We start from the raw sequence: 17938 nt of genomic DNA, 5'->3' as shown, positions 1-17938 counted from the left end.
AATAAAAAAATTTTTTATGTAAAGGAAGAGAGGTAAGAGAAACAGGGGCAGGAGGGAGAAAGAAAATGTTTAAATAAATACATTAGAAACTGTGAATATTAATAGTTTAAATGTTTGACTCCTATATTTTTCCAGTGTTGTTTGCCTGGTAAATCTGCAGGGCTCATACCTTAAACTTGAGTCATGCTTACTACTTATAACTAGCTTCCACAAATTCTCCAAATGTGTAAGAAGACATGAACTATGAAAATCCACAAGTATGATGTCTGAAAAATCACAAAGTACAAGGTTAATCACACAAGATTAGGACTGCATCCCAAATCTGAAAAGAAAATCGTTAACAAAAAAGGCATATTATTTTTGAATAATAAATTAGGTAAAAAATTTTGCAAAGAATCAAAATTTCCATCCAAGAAGAAAGGAGAAAATATGTACATGATTACAAAATTAATAAAAATGGACATTATTTAAAGAGGATTTGACTTGAAAGCTTCTAGGTATTAGTTTGTTTATTTCTGTAGGTTCAAAAGTTGTGAAATACATAGTTTCTAGGACAGAGTGACCAAATATGTTTTATTTAATCATCATTCCACATGCCTTCCACCCGTTGGGAATAGACCGCCTCTATCAGGTCCTGTCTGCTTTAAGTCAACATCACTCTATTCATCAAGCTGACAATCTTAAATGGAAGTCAGTGTTCTATTTGATTTTCTGCCATCATAATGTGCCTTCAGCCACAACCACTTTCAAATTGCTTTTTCCTGGGGAAGATTGCAATATGATAAGCTCACAGCAAAAAGCCTTAATAAATCAAATGGCATGGAGAATAAATGTAAAAAATGCGCTAAAAGAGGACATCAGATCTCATTTACTTTTCATTTTACTCTTTCAGTACACATATATCTTTTTATGTTGAAGTATTATCTCTAAATCACCCATTCAAAAGGGGATTTTCAAATTAATTTAATTTTCATAGCGTGTGCAAGCAAAAACAGTAAGTAAACAAACAAAACAGTCTTTCATTGGCTAAGCTGTGCTTTTTCTTTCTCCATGGAACACCTGCAGGCTGCATTGACTTCTGGGAGAACTGATGCACTGTCTCAGAACTTGCAGGTTTTTAACATGAACTTATACCACAGCAACTACAAGAAATTGTTCTGGGGCCTACCAAAAGTTAGGGATACCTGTTATTTTAGTCTATTTTCTGCTGCTATAACAAAATACCTCAGACTGAGTAATTTATAAAGAAAATACATTTATTTGTCTCACGGTTCAGGAGCCCAGGAAGTCCAGGATCAAGAGGCTGCATCTGGTGAAGGCCTTCTAGCTGCATCATACCATGACAGAAGGCATCACACGGTGAGAGAGCCGGCGGAGAGAGTGCATGAGTCAGAGAGAGATTGGGGCTTGGAACTTCATTTTTATCAGGAACCCAGCCTCACAATAATGGCATTAATCCATTCACAGAAACACAGCCCCTCATGACCTTATCAATTCTTAAAGGCCCTACCTTTCAACACTGTTATAATGGCAATTTACACTTCAACATGAGTTTTGGAGGGGACATTAAAACCGTAGCACCTGTGCATCGGTTAGGATCTGTTCCTCGGCAAATAATGGCACACAACAAGGCTTAACACACCATTTACTTAATATGGATTCAGAGGCAGACAGCGCTGGGGTTGGGCAGGCACACCAACAATGCCAACAAGGACTTCACACTTTTCACCCTTCCTCATGATCCATAGTACGTGAGCTTTTGTCCTTGGGCTTCTTTTTTTTTTTTTTTTAACGGAGTCTCACTCTGTCACCCAGGCTGGAGTGCAGTGGTGCAGTCTCGGCTCACTGCAACCTCCACCTGCCAGGTTCAAGCAATTCTCCTGCCTCAGCCTCCCAAGTAGCTGGGACTACAGGCGTCTGTCACCACGCCCAGCTAATTTTTTATTTTTAGTAGAGGCGGGATTTCACATGTTGGCCAGGATGGTCTCAATATCCTGACCTTGTGATCTGCCCACCTCAACCTCCCAAAGTGTTGGGATTACAGGCATGAGCCACTGCGCCCAGCAGGGCTTCTTTATAGCCATCATATGCTCACACAGCAGCTGTCCAAAGGGAGGGAGAAAGAAGGCAAAAAGAGCTTTCTCTTTGCCCCACTCTCTCTTCTGTCAAGAAGAAAAATCTTTCCCTGAATCCCCCATAGAGTTCCCATTTGGGTTCATTGGCCAGAACTGGGTCACATGCACAACCCTAGAAAAAACACTGGCAAAACAAATGGGGTTAATATGATTAGCCTGAATCAATTACAATTCAACCCCTGAGGTCTCACACTGTTCAAACAAAGGAAGACTTCACTGCTAAATGATGAAGACTTCACTATTAGCAAATGCCTTCAATCAGTCAAAAATTACATATTTGTCCCTAAAGACACCTATAAGTCCATTTTCAGCAAGTTAATACATTGAACAGGGACATGTAGTGAAGTAGAATGGAAATCAAAATACAAAAGATTGATAAAATATTAGCCTTGATAGTTGGAGCTTTAATAAAAGGCCAAACAAGCTTTATTCTTACTTTTAAGATAATTCTAAGTGTGTGATATTTACCATAAAGGCTTCATTAGTGAATGTTAGAGATTTATCATTTTCCTTTCATGTAATGAACTTTACCATTAGTGAATGACATTTGTTAAATTAAATCAACAAGTTCTCCAAGAAGAAACATGAAATTGTAAAGAAGTGTCTAAATGTTAATGTTGCAAGCCCATGAATAACCTTTAAGTTGTCTCTGCAGAGGCTAATTCATCATTAAATACGACCAGTATTGAGGATACCAGCACTGAGGATACCAGGAACACCTGTTTTCTATGAGATCACCACCATTATTCAGATTCTATACAAGAATTTTTCAACAACCTATTTATGAGTCTACCTAACCGTATCATCAAAAAGGACTTACCAAGTTCTTACTTAAATACAGCTATACTATTTCCCTGCTGTACCAAATCACAATCATATATACACACACACACACACATATATACACACACACACACATATATATACACACACACATATATATACACACACACATACACATATATACACACACACACACATATATATACACACACACACATACACATATATACACACACACATATATATACACACACACACATATATATACACACACACACACATATATACACACACACACATATATATACACACACACATATATATACACACACACACATACACATATATACACACACACACATATATATACACACACACATATATATACACACACACACACATATATACACACACACACATATATACACACACACACATACATATATGTTTATTCTGGAAATTTTTTTTTTTCAGATGGAGTTTTGCTCTTGTCGCCCAGGCTGGAGTGCAGTGGCACGATCTCCACTCACTGCAACCTCCACCTTCTGGGTTCAAGTGATTCTCTTGCCTCTGCCTCCTAAATAGCTGGGATTATAGGTGTGCAACAACACGCCCGGCTAATTTTTGCATTTCTAATAGAGATGGGGTTTCATTATGTTGGCCAGGCTGGTCTCAAACTCCTGACCTCAGGTGATTCACCTGCCTCAGCCTCCCATAGTGCTGGGATTACAGGCATGAGCCACTGCGCCTGGTCTGGAAAGATTTTTTTTCTAAGACAACTGGTGCTGACTCCCAGCAATCAACTTTTCCTCTTCTAGTTTCCTGCTGATCATTCATTTGGTAACTGCCCATAGCATTGCCTTCACTGAGCTCTGTGCCATCAGTTACAGGGGGTTCTCCTTAGAGAGGAGCAGAGTTGTCCCTCCGTGCTTTCCTGGAGCAGTCACATTCTCCACAGTCCTCAAATATCACATGGACTGTGGTTCACTTGGGTGTATTAAGTTGTTCTTGCATTGCTATAAAGAAATACCTGAGACTGGGTAATTTACAAAGAAAAGGGTTTTAATTGGCTCACGGTTCTGCAGGCTGTACAGGAAGCACGATACTGGCATCTGCTCGGTTCCTGGGGAGGCCTTGGGAAGTAAAATCACAGCAGAAGGCAAAGAGGGAGCAGGCACATCACATGGCCAGAGCAGGAGCAAGAGAGTGAGGGGGGAGATGCCACACACTTTTAAACAACCAGATCTCACAAGAACTCATCTTCAGGAAGACAGCACCAAGCCATGAGAGATCTGCCCCCGTGATCCCAACAGCTCCCACCAGGTCCCACCTTCAGCATTGGAGATTACATTTCAACATGAGATTTAGAGGAGAGAGATCTAAACTGTATCACTGAGCCATTCCTGTTTGGGTCTGTCCTCAGACAAAATGCTTCTGGAAAAGGAGCTCAGATCCTTTGTGTCCATATTTGTTTCACTCTGAAATATCCTTAGACTTGCCACAAAGCAACGGAAGCAAATGAAGTTTGTGCTGTCTCTTTCTGACGCCTCAGCTGATACGGCCTGCCCAGAGAATGAAACTCTACACTTCCTGCACATTTTCTTGATACAAATATAATATTGAAAAGAACAATAATTTATTTGTTTTCTTTTATTCAGAAAATGAAACACCTCTGACAAATCTGTAATGACCCTGAATTCTGGATGATGAAACTATGTGGTCTCATATTCCATGCTCTACTCTCCTGTGCTTTCACAAGCTTTTAATATAAACAGGGCCTTTGGCATCTCTAAGGTTCTTTTTTTCCCCCCAGTGGAAAACTAGCAGTTTTGAATTCCCACTACTCATTCAGAAAATACTTAAGCACTTACTATCTGCCAGGTGTTGAACAAGACACTCAACAAATGCCATCTCTAACCTGTTGGTAATGGTTGCTAACCATTTAGGCATTTTCTGCATTTTTCTGTTGAGGGAATGAATGCACAGAGAGCTTAATGAACCTGCTCAGGGTCCCACAGACAATAACTAGAGGTGCCAGAAACCCATATTACTGCCCAGTTTGGGTTTTAGTGTACTAACACTACTTCTAAGAATTGTGTCACTTTGTTCCTACGAAGGTCCCAAGAATACTAAATGGGGAAAGGAGAACCTCTTCAACAAATGACAATGGGAAAACTGCATACCCACATGCAAAAGAATAAAACTGGATCCTTATCTTCCATCATACACAAACCTCAAATCAAAATGGATTAAAGACTTAAACCTAAGACCAGAATCTGTAAAACTGCCTAGAAGAAACCAGAAGGGCAAAGCTCTATGATATTGGTCTGGGCAATGGTTTTTGGGAATGACCAAGAAAGCACAGGCAATAAAAACGCAAAAATAGACCAACAGGATCACATCAAACTAAAAAGATTCAGCAAAGCAAAGGAAACAATCAACATAATTATGAAACAACCTATAGAATGGGAGAAAATATTTGAAAACCATGTATCAGATAAAGGGTTAACATTGAAAATATGTAAGAAACACAAAAGACTCAATAGCAAGAAAACAACCTGATTTTTAAGTGGGCAAAGGACGAGAAAAGACATTTCTCAACATAAGAGATACAAATGGTCAATGAGTACATGAGAAATGCTTAACATCAGTAATCGTCAGAGGAATGTACGTTAAAATCACAATGAGATACCATCTCACACCTGTTAGAATGGTTGTATCAAAAAAATGAATGATAACAAGTGTTGGTGAGGATGTGGTGAAAAGGGAACCCTTGTATACAGTTGGTAGAAATGTAAATTAGTACAACCAGCATGGAAAACAATATGGAAGTTACTAAAACAAAATAAAAATAGAACTACCATGTGATCCAGCATTCCCTTTACTGGGTGTCTATCCAAAAAAAATTAAAATCAGTATATCAAAGAGACATCCACACTCCTATGTTCAATGCAGTATTATTCACAATAGCTAAAATATGAAATCAACCTAAGTATCTCTCAACAGATGAATGAATAAAGAAAATGTGGCATATATACACCACGGATTATTATTTAACCTTAAAAAGAGGGAAATCCTGTCACTTGCGACAACACGGATGAACCTGGAGGACATGACGTCAACTGAAATCAGCCAGGACAGAAACACAAATACTGCATGACCTCACTTATGTGTGGAATCTAAGAAAGTCTAACTCCAAGAAGCAGAGAATAGCATGGTGGTTACCAGAGACAGGGATGGGAGGGTTAGGGCGATGTTGGTCAAAGAATACAAAATATCTGCCAGACAGCAGAAATAAATTTAAGAGGTCTATTATACAACATGGTAATATAACTAACAACAATGTACTGTATTCTTAAAAATTTTAAATAAAATATATAATTTTTTTTTTAATTGTGCCTCTTGGTAATACTTTGCCTTGCTTACGTGGCCCTTGCCTACAGTTAGCACATATCATTTTTATCCTGGAGCTCAGCGATACATTTGGTGTTTATAGAGTGGTGGCCTCGGGCTTCAGACACTTCCTGGTTACCGTCTTCATCAGGATCACTCATAACTGAGGCGACATTTCACTTTTAGTGTGTTTCAGTTGCCCCCAAGAGTACATCTCTGAGGCACAACCACTCACAAATTCAGAAAGGCAAAAAGCCCAAGAAGCATGGGGCAGCTAATTGCAGTTGAGAGACGGCAGCAGCCTTCCCTCTGGCGCCAGGACTGCTTATCCGAGGCTCTTCCCTCCCTCTCCCTGCTTGTTCTCAGTCCTGGGCTTTGCTCAGGATGACAATCGTAAACTCCACAACGATCCCATAAGCCCCACCAATGATCCCTCTTTTGCTCTACAACTTCTGCTCTGACATGTTGCAAATTTCCTGTCCCCTGCTCCAGTTCCTCTCTCATTTTCTGTACTCAGAACTCTCCCATTTCCTCTGTGCTGCCAACAAAATAAAACAAGAAAACCTCCCTCAAAAATCTGTCATTCTCTTGGACCAGCATTACCCTTAGTGTTTTGGACGATGAAAGCACAATTGTTTGTTGCACCTCTTTTTGTTTTTATTTTTTATTTTTAATTGGCAAATAAAAGTTGTATACGTTTATGGTGGGGAGGTCGGGGAAAGGGGAGATGTTTGTCAAAGAGTGCAAAGTTTCAGTTAGATGGGAGGAATCAGTTCTGGTAATTTATTGCAAAACATGGTGACTATAGTTAATGTACTATGTATTTCAAAACATCTCAAAGAAAATATTTTAAGTGTTCTCACTACAAAGAAATGATAAATATTTGAGATGCTGAACTTTTTAATACTTATATTCTTAAGTTTTTCAAGGCTTTTCTAATAAGTCTCGCATTCCCGCCCTTGGCAGTGTGAGATGGAAGATGATGTTGCAAGGGTGGCCGAGAAGCAGCTGGGCTGAGCTGTTAAAAGCACAGAGACCGGGGCCAGACTCCTCAGCCTGAAATCCTGCTTCCATCAAGCACTAGCTGGGTAATTTCAGGTAAGTTACTAGGCCCTTCTCTGTTTTGGTTTCTGTTTTATATAAAATTGGATTAGATATAGGAAGATAAAATGAGTTAATACTTGTAAAGTGCTTAGAACAGTGTCTGGCACATAGAAAGTATTACAAGTGTTTGTCAAATACATTTTTAAAAGAAGAAAAAAGAGAGAGACAGCTTTGAACTGTTCCAGAACCAGAAGAAACTGAGTTATTAATCCAGAGTTGGGGGTTGCTGAAGTGTTACTTTCTGTTACATGTGGAAGGGGCAAGTTACTCCCCTTATCATGACATCAGGCTGTGAGGATGAAGAAAGGTAGCTGTGGTTGGACAGAGGGAGACAAGATTGGAGCCCCAGTGGTCTCACAGGGACACAAGGCAGCCACAAAAGGAAAAAATGAGGCAGAGCAGCCAGAAACCAAACCAGAAATGAGAAAAGAAAGAAAGTGTTGATAGATCGCTTCTGCCGACGGCTGGTTTCTAAGAAGCCATGTAACTGAAGTATCTTTTCAAATGGTTTACACACTCATTCTCTTTTCATTTACAACTTGTGTAAAATTAAACTATTTTTATTCATACTGTGGGTAAGTGCGGCTTAACAATGGGTCATGCCAGCACTTATTACTGCTAAGCTACCCCAAGCACAGCAAGATGCGTTTCAAACACATAATCTCATTTAAATACAGCAATATTGCAACAGAAATGTGGTCTGCATTTTGCCCATGAAGCACTGGAGGCCCAGGAAGGTCATAACCTCTCTCAAAGTCAGAGGGCTAGTCAGAGCAGAGCTGAAATCCAACTCATAGCCACCTGCCTCCACAGTGCACTCGCAACTGCTCTGCGAGACTCTACATCTTAAGGTCTTATGTAGCAAGTGCTGCGAAGTGGGAAGAGCTCTAGATTAGGAGGTAGGTGGGTCGCCCTTGGCTCCTGCTGGGCCATAAATCAGCTACTCACTTTGTATTTGAATCAGAGCAAGAAAATTCTGAGACTGTGCCTGTCATGTTCAAGATAGAAATTGTGCAACTCTGTAAAGATGAGCAAGAGTTTTGATCTATTTTTATCATATTTTATTTAGTATCTGATTTTGCCAAGTAAGGAAAACTTTAACCTGGAGGCGAGTGAGTGTTAGTTACGAGGCGAAAATGAGGAATTAGTTCAATCAGAAATGATAAAGTAGTTCAGTGGAGAACTATAAGAAGCAAATTCTCATTTCCTCATGGCTACACAGAGAATACTGTTTCAGAGTCAATCAAGATGAAAATTAAACATGGGACTTCCCAGGAAACTGTCTCATGAATTACCAAAGGAGATGAAGCAAGAGGGCAGTGGGTCTGTGGCTGTTGTCGCCTGTGTGCACCGGGGCCCTCCGCTAGGGGGCAGCACCCCACCCTCCCTGCTCTCCTCCAGCTCCTCAGCAGGTGCAACCCCGCGCAGTGTACGGAACTCACTTCAGTTCACAGGGGAGAAATTAATATCCCCTTTAGCCCACATATAAAACCCTATTCTTCCATCTGGCTTTGATAAGTCATAAAGCCGGTATTTTGATCGTTCCCAGGCTTCTATATGTCTCTTAATTGGCTCTGACCTCAGGAAAAAAAGAGATGACTGTTAACAGTAGCAACAACTAACACATGATTTATGCTAAATTGCGCCCTTGAACTTGGCTTCTTGCAACATGCATATTGATTTAAGTATATGTTAGCAAAATGAATTTTATTGGCTATTTTAAATACAAAAGAAAATGTAAAATGTGTCCATTTCTGACTCCCTGAGTAATCCCAAGGAATATTCTGAAACTGTATAACATTTATACTGCTGTTCATCAACGTTAGTAGTTCATCTCATCACTCGGTTCTAATGAAGGTCTAGGTCCCTGTGCTGATTTTTATTTCAGTGAATTTTAGAAGTTCCTGTGCCCTTTCTTTTTCCCAGTAATGTGTTGGTGGTATTCTGCTGATGTCTAATTATCCTTTCAGCATTCTTCTTTGAGAGGAGCAATGTTGCTGTAGTTTTTCTAACAGACCATTTAAATGGTCATCTCTTTTAAAACTGACATTTTTTTTACTCTGTTGATTTAAGTGCAAATACTTGAATATACTTTGAGAAAGCATCATTGCAGACTCTGAGGGCTTGTGTGCCAGCCGGGGTTGATCACAAACAGCAGAGTAAGGCCTCCCCATAAGACCTCAACCCTGTTTTGGGAATGGTTATGATGATAAACCATTCTGGGCATTCTCACTCTGCCTAATTAGGAATTCATATTTATTTATCTGACAGACACTGGTCCCAGCTGCTCTCAAGTGTCCTCCCTACTAAGCACAAATTAATTGAATGGGTCAACCTTATCAAGACCATGTGCATAACGGGAAATGGGAATGGGCCACTAAGTAGCATCTAGGAAAAGATTTATTGGGCTGTGCTATTAAGTTTTTTAAGATTAAATCCATCTATTTAACACCTGACAAAAATCTTCAAAAAGATCAAATAAGAAGCACAAATGCTACTGGCAAAAGCAGCCACCATAGAACCTGAAACTACTTATGATCGTAAAGGTAGTAAGCAGCTACCAAAACAGACTTTCTAACTATTTCTGAGATTCTTCGATATGAATAGAATTCTGGCAAACTAAACTTTCTTGTTAGTTAGACAGCACTCCCTGCTATTTGTATACTTAGCATCACCCACTCAAGCCAGTTTTGCAAGATGTTTCTGTTTTAAGTTCCTGTCCAGGAGAAACTAGATGGATCTTAAACAGAAAGTGGAGACACAGAAATATGAAATAGCATTTTAAAGGAATATGCATATAAATTCAATGTATATACAATGAATGCAAGACATATATGTCTCCCTTACCAGAATTAATCAAATAAACAGGCACAAAAGTAGTCTTGCAGAACTTGTTCTTTTTATTTCCCTTCTTTCAATAACAATTTCTTCCTCTTGTTACAGGTAGTGTTAGTTCGTGACATTTAATTCCTTAAATATATCAATAACACATTTTAAAAATGAGTATTCAATTATTAAACAACAAGAAAAAAGGAGGGAAAAAATTAAAAGCCTATGTGACTTTAAAGAATTTAATTCCTTCTTGAGTCTATTTGATTACATTCAATCATATAGTCCCTGTGCGGAAATAATTCTGAGGAAGTAATCCAGGCAGTGTTTCCCAGCTGATTCAATTTAGTTAATAACTGGAGTTGTCAATCAATCAATCAAATACCAATTAATTCATAAGGCTGCTGGAAAGAAAGTTTAGGGAAAATTTTATATTCTACCTTGGGAAGTATATTTACATTATCAATGTTTGTATTAGTCTCATGTATGTTTCCTGTTATTTTTTAATCTTCACCTTTGATTAATTTCTTATTTATTAAACTGCCTTCTAATCTCATCAGTTGCACAAGTCAATATCCAGTGTTGCCTAGTGTCTGATGAGTTCAACTTCGGGATAGCTACTGCTCTGCTGTGTTTCATGTCTTAAGAGAAACAAGATCTATCGCTCATCAGAACTGCAACCAGAGAGAATTCTTCAGAGTACTCATTTGAAAACTCTATGTAGCATGATGAATAATGTTTTTCATAATGTTTTTATAACCATAAACCCAAATTTCATAATGTTGCCTCTTGTAGGGTTTGTCAATTCAAGCTTTACATTCCAAGTTCACTACAAGAAAAACAATGCATTAAAAGACAAAAACAAGGCAGTTCAGGTTCTCTGTAACTGACCAGGGTAAGCAGGGGTAAGCTCTCAGATACTTTGTATCTTTACATTCTCTCTTTTCATAAGTTTTACCATATATATTTCACATAAATTTTTGGAAAAGTGTTTCTCCTGCTAGCAGAGTTAGCCACTTATTGATGCTCAGCTCCAAATTCACCCTTTTTGCTTGCTCTGTGAAAATGGTTCTGAGCCACTTGAATATTTTCGCTTTGCTAACTGTTACAATGTTACGTTTTGTCAGTAAAGGCCACTGGTGAGATACTGCAGGAGTGTTTTGCTTCCTGCTCTAGACAGGTTCCTGCAGGGCAGGCAGCTCACCCATACCCCTAGGCTCCTGCAGGGCAGGGCAGCCAGGGGTGCCTGGCACCCAACAGCCACCTCCTGCAGTCTCTCTTGGGCACTGGGGGCAAAGGCTCAGTGCCTCCGGGGGAATACATTCCCACAAACAGCTTCCCTTGTCACCTTAGAAGGAATATCTCCAGTGAGTTCCAGAGGGTGGATTTCCAGCAAGTCCTGCCAGTGCCTCACCACAGTGACCTGTCTACCATCCAGTGACACAGGGTTGTGCCCTTCCAGTGAGGTCTGACTCTCAGCCCAGCCCTTCCTCAGGTGTTCATCTCAGGCCTGGGGGAGTGGCAGCTCTTTCCAGCTGCTGTGTCAATATTCCTTAGAACCCTCTAGTTCTTATTAGCCAAACTCTCCTTACGCCAATCCCCTGTTACAGTTAATAATTCTTTATGTTCAGCTTTTCCTGTTCAAATTTCTGGATGATTTCTCTCTCCTAACTGATGCTTAGAATAACTAATAATGAGTAATGCTAAAGTCATATCACACTAACACCACTTACAATTAACCAAAGTTAACCAAAGGATAATCCTTACCTGTTATCTTTTTATTACTGTCACTATAATTTTATTTTAACACCAGGAAAAAAATTAAATTTTTGAAAATTTTAATTACATGTCAAATATTAGTGGTAAATACTTGTTATTTGAGTAATTGAAAAGGTAAACACTTAAGAATTTTTATTTTGTCAGAAACTGCAGCATGAGTTACACAAATATTAACTTATTTGGTTCTATTTTTTTAAAAAACTTCAAGGTATATTGTTGGTGCCCACTTTATAGACAAGGTAACTGAGCCTAGATGTTAAGTAACGTGCTCAAATTCACATACTCCATAAATGGTCAAGCCTAGATTCAAAGCCAGACTCTCCAGAGCTCCAGAGTTTTTTCTTAACACAACTCACAGAATCATGGCAGCTTCTGCGGAAAGTCTATGAGTCAGTCATTTTCCGCATCAACACAACAGCAGTTGTGCTTCAGGTCCAGAGTTGCTTTCTCTCCTCCTTTGTTAATTTAATCTCATTCCTTGAATATATATGCAAATTAATAGGAACTCAAGTTTACAGCTATCTTGGACAACTCTAATCTCTTTTTTAGGGCGGGGGAGTTAGAGAAGTGGCAAACTTATATTTAAAAATAATACTGCTTCACATTTTTCCTTTTCACATTTACATCTCTGTACTAACATAATTGCCTAGTGATCCCTAGTTGATAATGAAAAACCGATTTTATATGTTATCCATACATCCCCGTGGAAACAAACATTTCCTTTGATTCCCTATAAATAAAACATTCCCCTGAGGAAAAAACTGAGGAATCATCTTTTGGGTTGCTAAAATGTTCATAGGTCTTCCCATCTCTTACAGAGAAGATAAACATTGAAACCTTGTTTTAAAATGGCAAAATCCATAAAAATTAAAGACAAATATCCATAACTTGAAATTAAAATGAGAATTCTGTATTGCTGGGTTTGAATCTGACTAGTTCTTGGTCATTGTTAAATGCTTACTCACACGTCTCATAATACTGTCACTGAAAACTCAATCCAGAACTCAAGAGAACATCACAATGCCCCCTGAGAACGAAGAAAGGGTGAAGAGTGCATATTTCCTGTTACCTTTCTCTTTCCTAAGAGAACAATGACAAAACCATAGGAACTAGAGGATGGCTCAAGGAATTAAACATCTTTACGCAGAAGGAAGAAAAGAAACAAAACAAACACCTACTTGGCAAGGCCATCTTATCAAAACAGTCTAATATGCATAAAAACATCAATCCACTCAACATTCTCCCCAAGACAGCCGTGAGGAGGCAGGAGCTTTCTGATTTCCTCTGCTCTCCTCCACATAGCCTGTTCAATATCACTGAAACTTTTTCATTATTTTGAACTTGGAAATCACATTTTACTTTGTTCTTAGGGGAACAGCTGTAGATTCTCACACTCAAGCTTCAAAATGCTAAGCTAATGACTAGGCTAACTGAACTAGTGAACAAAACTGGGCCCAACTCCTGCTTCATCCTCATTCCTCTGTCAGCCTTCAATAATTCTTTTCAGCAAAGCCAAGATAGGAGTAACGAATAGCCCCTTTCAAAAAACTGTTTTATATCTGCTGCTCACCTGCTTTTAAATGACTCAGAGCCATCCAATTTGAATTGCAAATCATGGGAAACGTTGCCAGGCTTTACTTGTAAAGCAGAACATACCTTATGTGCTCTCACATAATATAACAATAATTAGTCATTTAAAATCAACCAAGTGTTCTAGTTGTTTAAGAAGAATTTTATTCAATGACAATGTACATAATTTTAGAGACCAAACCACAGTGACTATGAAACATAAAATAGCTTAATCCAAGCTTCTACTATGATGTAGACATTTAGAAATGCTTTTAAAACCTGGTATCTAAAGTCTATTCAGAAAATTATACTCATATGCTTGAGTACTCACCGTGTCTTACAATTTTTGATTAAAAGTAGCTTGTCTCCACCAAATGGATCCCACATTATTGGTGACCTATATGACAAAAGAAAAAAAATCAAGTTCAGAGGATAATTGAATGACGTGTAAACTCAGCGCTCCATGGTTTATTACTGAAGTCTGGTTTCGTGCACTTCAAAATTTAACTCTGTGACCTGAGAGCTTAGGAGTAGAGCTGAAGTAACTTCAAAAGCATTAATTCTGCATGTTTTACATTAGAAATTCATAAGATTTTTCCAACCTTCCTCTTATGTGAGTCTGTTTTGTTTTGTTTTGTTTTTTAATGGAGAAAAACTCCCCAGATCTTCAAATACAATCAGCTCTCCACCAAGATGTTCTTTGTTTGTGCTGTGGTTTCTCACCTCCTTGGGGAAACCACAGCACCCCCATTTGAGGAATACAGTTGATCAAGTCGGGAGGCCAACAGCTGTCTTTGAAAGAACAGTCTAGTGCTCTGGTAAGTTTTATTTTTCAATATATTAGGTATCAATAATCCCCATTTTTAAAAGCTGTTCATAAGAGCAACAATCCACAGGGAGATAACCCAAAAATTAATCCACGTGTCCAACCAGAACAGTCAGGTGTAGGGTTCCTGACTGTTCTATCAGACACTGGCCTTACCTGAACACTCCCCACACACTGCACAGTCTGGGAGCCATGCCCTGCCTCCAAGGCTTCACAGGGAGCGCAGCGTCACCAAACTACTTCTGTGTCCTCAAATCCAGGAGGGAGTACCACATTTTCAAAGGAATGCTATCCAACGACTAGCTGTTTAACATTTTTCCATTTTCCGTGTCAAAAGCCTGGCCTGTCTTCTTAATCCCAGGGCCCAGCAGAGTGTCTGGCACATAGCAGAATGTTGAGGTTCAGGAGTTATGGACAGCTTCAGCCCCAATATAGGTGAGGTCTTGCAGAGGCTACCTACCTTCTGTAAGCCTCAGAGGACTGTTTTGAGGAGTAATGAGGTCATGTACAATGGCACTTGGTGACTATAATTATGTTTGCCCTTATCAATGACACCTTAATGGAGCAGAGGATGCAGGCAAGATGGGGTGCCCCATACCCCAAGCTGAGGAGTTTGAACCTGGTCTCCCAGCTGTGACCCACCACTCCAGTCTGCCTAAGACAGAGGGGCCTCCCCTGGATGTGGGATTTCAATGCCACAAGTGGACCAGCCCTAAACAAACCAGGTTGGTGGGTCACCCTCAGTCCAGATAACAGTAAGATGGGGAAAATGTGTAGAATGGGGTCGAACTGTATGAAACTACTAAAATTTGACCATTTTCAATCTACCAAAATGGCAAAATTGTATGCCTTAACCAAATGATGACCAATTCCAAAAACAGTTGATCCGGCTGGGTGCGGTGGCTCACACCTCTAATCCCAGCACTTTGGGAGGCCAAGGCGGGTGGATCACGAGGTCAGGAGTTCAAGACCAGCCTGGCCAACATGGTGAAACTCTGGCTCTACTAAAAATACAAAAATTAGTTGGGTGTGGTGGCACGCACCTATAATCCCAGCTACTTGGGAAGCTGAAGCAGAACTGCTTGAACCTGGCAGAAGGTTGCAGTGAGCCGAGACAGCACCACTGCACTCCAGCCTGGGCAACAGAGCAAGACTCCGACTGGAAACAAACAAACAAACAAAAAACAAAACTAGAAAATCCATGCGCTGTCGCCCAGAGTGCTGATTCCTCTTCCATAACACACCGGTAGTAACCATTCATTCTTTGTGCACTGCTGGTGCTGACATCTGAATTCTCTGGAAGAATTTAAAGATGTACATCCTTGGTGGGGTGGCCCAGTTAATGGGGGAAAATAGTAAGAGCTATTTAAAGCATCCTCTTTTCCAGACCCTGCAGGCCTCAAATACGTTTTTTGGAAGGAAAGATCTGTCTTTCAACTTCCCAGCTAAACAAAAGCTAAAGTAGGATTTTCTGAAGGAGCAAGTGTTTAATAAGTGAGATGGGCAAACCTGGCCGGCTCCAGCAGGTAGTGTCAAAGGGCCATTAGTTGAGGTCACATTCATAGAGCCTGTCAGGTGATTTTGATGCTCAACTCACACTGAATTTGGAGGCACTAACACTTCCCCTCTAGGTTGTCTTTTGAAATGTGGTGCCTTGCCCACATGGACTTGGAATCCCTGGACTGTCTACACCACACACATGCATCAAACCAATGTCAATCAGTTTTAAGTTACAAAGAATCTGGCAAAAAAAGAAAGAAAGAAAGAAACACCACCTTTGTGAATCTCTCTTACAGCAAAATTGAAAAACACAGGAAGACGGGCAGCAACTGAACTTGAATTTTCAACTTCTTTTGATGTGATGTAAACAGCCGGAGTTTGCGGAGTTCACTTTTTCTGAAATTTAATTCTTGGCTTCCTTTGAGTAGAAGGCATTACAGTTGACATTCAACTGTAAAATGGATTTATGGTTTCCACAAATCATTCCCTGGGGCCTTTAAGCAACAGAAGCCCTGTGAAGCCATGAGGAACTGTGGCTCAGGCAATGGCTTGATGTGATACAGACTTCCAGTGGTCTCTGAGCTACCTGGAGCGTGAGAACAGGCGCCTGTGAGCGGCAGGGATTTGTGAGGCCTGGCCCTGTCTTCAGCTGATAAGCAGAAGACGCTTCATGGGTGTCCAGCCAACCCATCAGTTTTTATCACCAGTTATTAAAAAACCAGGGACAGGGCTGGGCGTGGTGACTCACACCCGTAATCCCAGCACTTCGGGAGGCCGAGGTGGGTGAATCACGAGGTCAGGAGATCCAGACCAGCCTGGCCAGCATGATGAAACCCCGTCTCTACTAAAAATACAAAAAAATTAGCTGTGCGTGGTGGTGCACCCCTGTAGTCTCAACTACTCTGGAAGCTGAGGCAGGAGAATCGCTTGAATCAGGAAGGCAGAGGTTGCAGTGAGCCAAAATCGTCCCACTGCACTCTAGCCTGGCAACGGAATGAGACTCTGTCTCAAAATTAATTAATTAATTAAAAATAAATAAATAACCAGGGACAGAGATCTTTCATGTGCAAAGGCCAGATGGCTTATCTGCTGCAACTTCATGCAGGCAACAGTGATTTCCAATTCTCACAAACACAAAATCCTTCACTTTGAAGCCAGCCCACAGCCATTTCCACCATTTTCTTTCCTTTCAGCAAATGTGTGCTGTCTTCTGTGTCTGCTTGTCTGCTCCCTGGATGTGTCACCTTGGAAGGTTTATTTATCTCCTCTGATCCCAGTCATTTTCCTGATTTGAAAAATACATCGGTGGACAGGAGAACATGTGAAGATTGAATGAACTAATGCAGTGAATAAACTTACAGCAACGACTGGCACAAAGTGAATTTCCAATGAGAGATGGCGATATTATTATTCTTCTATTCATGACTCTCTTTCAAGTGCAGTAATTCTAAACTTTTAAAATATAAGCTTTTTTATCATTGAGGTCTGGCAAGGCCAACAGATCAGGAGACAAGTGCCACTGAAGAGATAGTTCATTACTCACAGGTCCCAAGAGGACGGGGTGCACTACATGGGGGCAGTGCATAGAGGGAAGCGTCAGGTCAGTCTGGAGGTGGGTGGGGGAGCAAAGCACGAGTAAGAGCCTTTACTGTGGTTTCCATGGGGAACACAGGCAAGGCAGGATACGCAGGCTTAGGACTGGCTGGTTTGAATCATTTCAGGGCTCTCAGGACTTAGGGGCTGTCCCTACCTGTCTGGTCCCTGTCCTGGGGTGATTAGGGAGGGGAACACTGGCCCAGAGTGTGAAACCCCAAAGAGGAGGTGGTGGGAGTAGGCTGTGGATTGGTTGTTTTGCATATGAAAGGCAAGCTCTCAGAGGCGTTGTGTGTGATCTCGGAATTAGCTACCCACTTCACACTTCATACCATCAAATTATGAAGAAAAGGCATGGTGAATACATAAACTCTCCTTCCATACCTCAGGAGACCTGCATATCTGAGTTCACATTAGGCTTCTCCTC

General features: G+C 40.3%; 1 long non-coding RNA gene across 1 annotated transcript; it reads left to right on the top strand.

Annotated features, from left to right (window-relative positions):
- The first annotated feature begins 7284 nt into the window (after nt 1-7284).
- On the top strand, nt 7285-17294 carry LOC104661770. The gene is made up of 3 exons (XR_004059290.1): nt 7285-7409; nt 14243-14410; nt 17112-17294. It is a non-coding gene; the product is annotated as an uncharacterized LOC104661770 (long non-coding RNA).
- The last annotated feature ends 644 nt before the right edge of the window (nt 17295-17938 follow it).

The sequence above is a fragment of the Rhinopithecus roxellana genome, chromosome 9 (assembly GCF_007565055.1).
Source record: "Rhinopithecus roxellana isolate Shanxi Qingling chromosome 9, ASM756505v1, whole genome shotgun sequence".
NCBI classification, from domain to species: domain Eukaryota; kingdom Metazoa; phylum Chordata; class Mammalia; order Primates; family Cercopithecidae; genus Rhinopithecus; species Rhinopithecus roxellana.
Note: the sequence above shows the minus strand (reverse complement) of the source record. Positions and strands in the feature narration are given on the sequence as shown.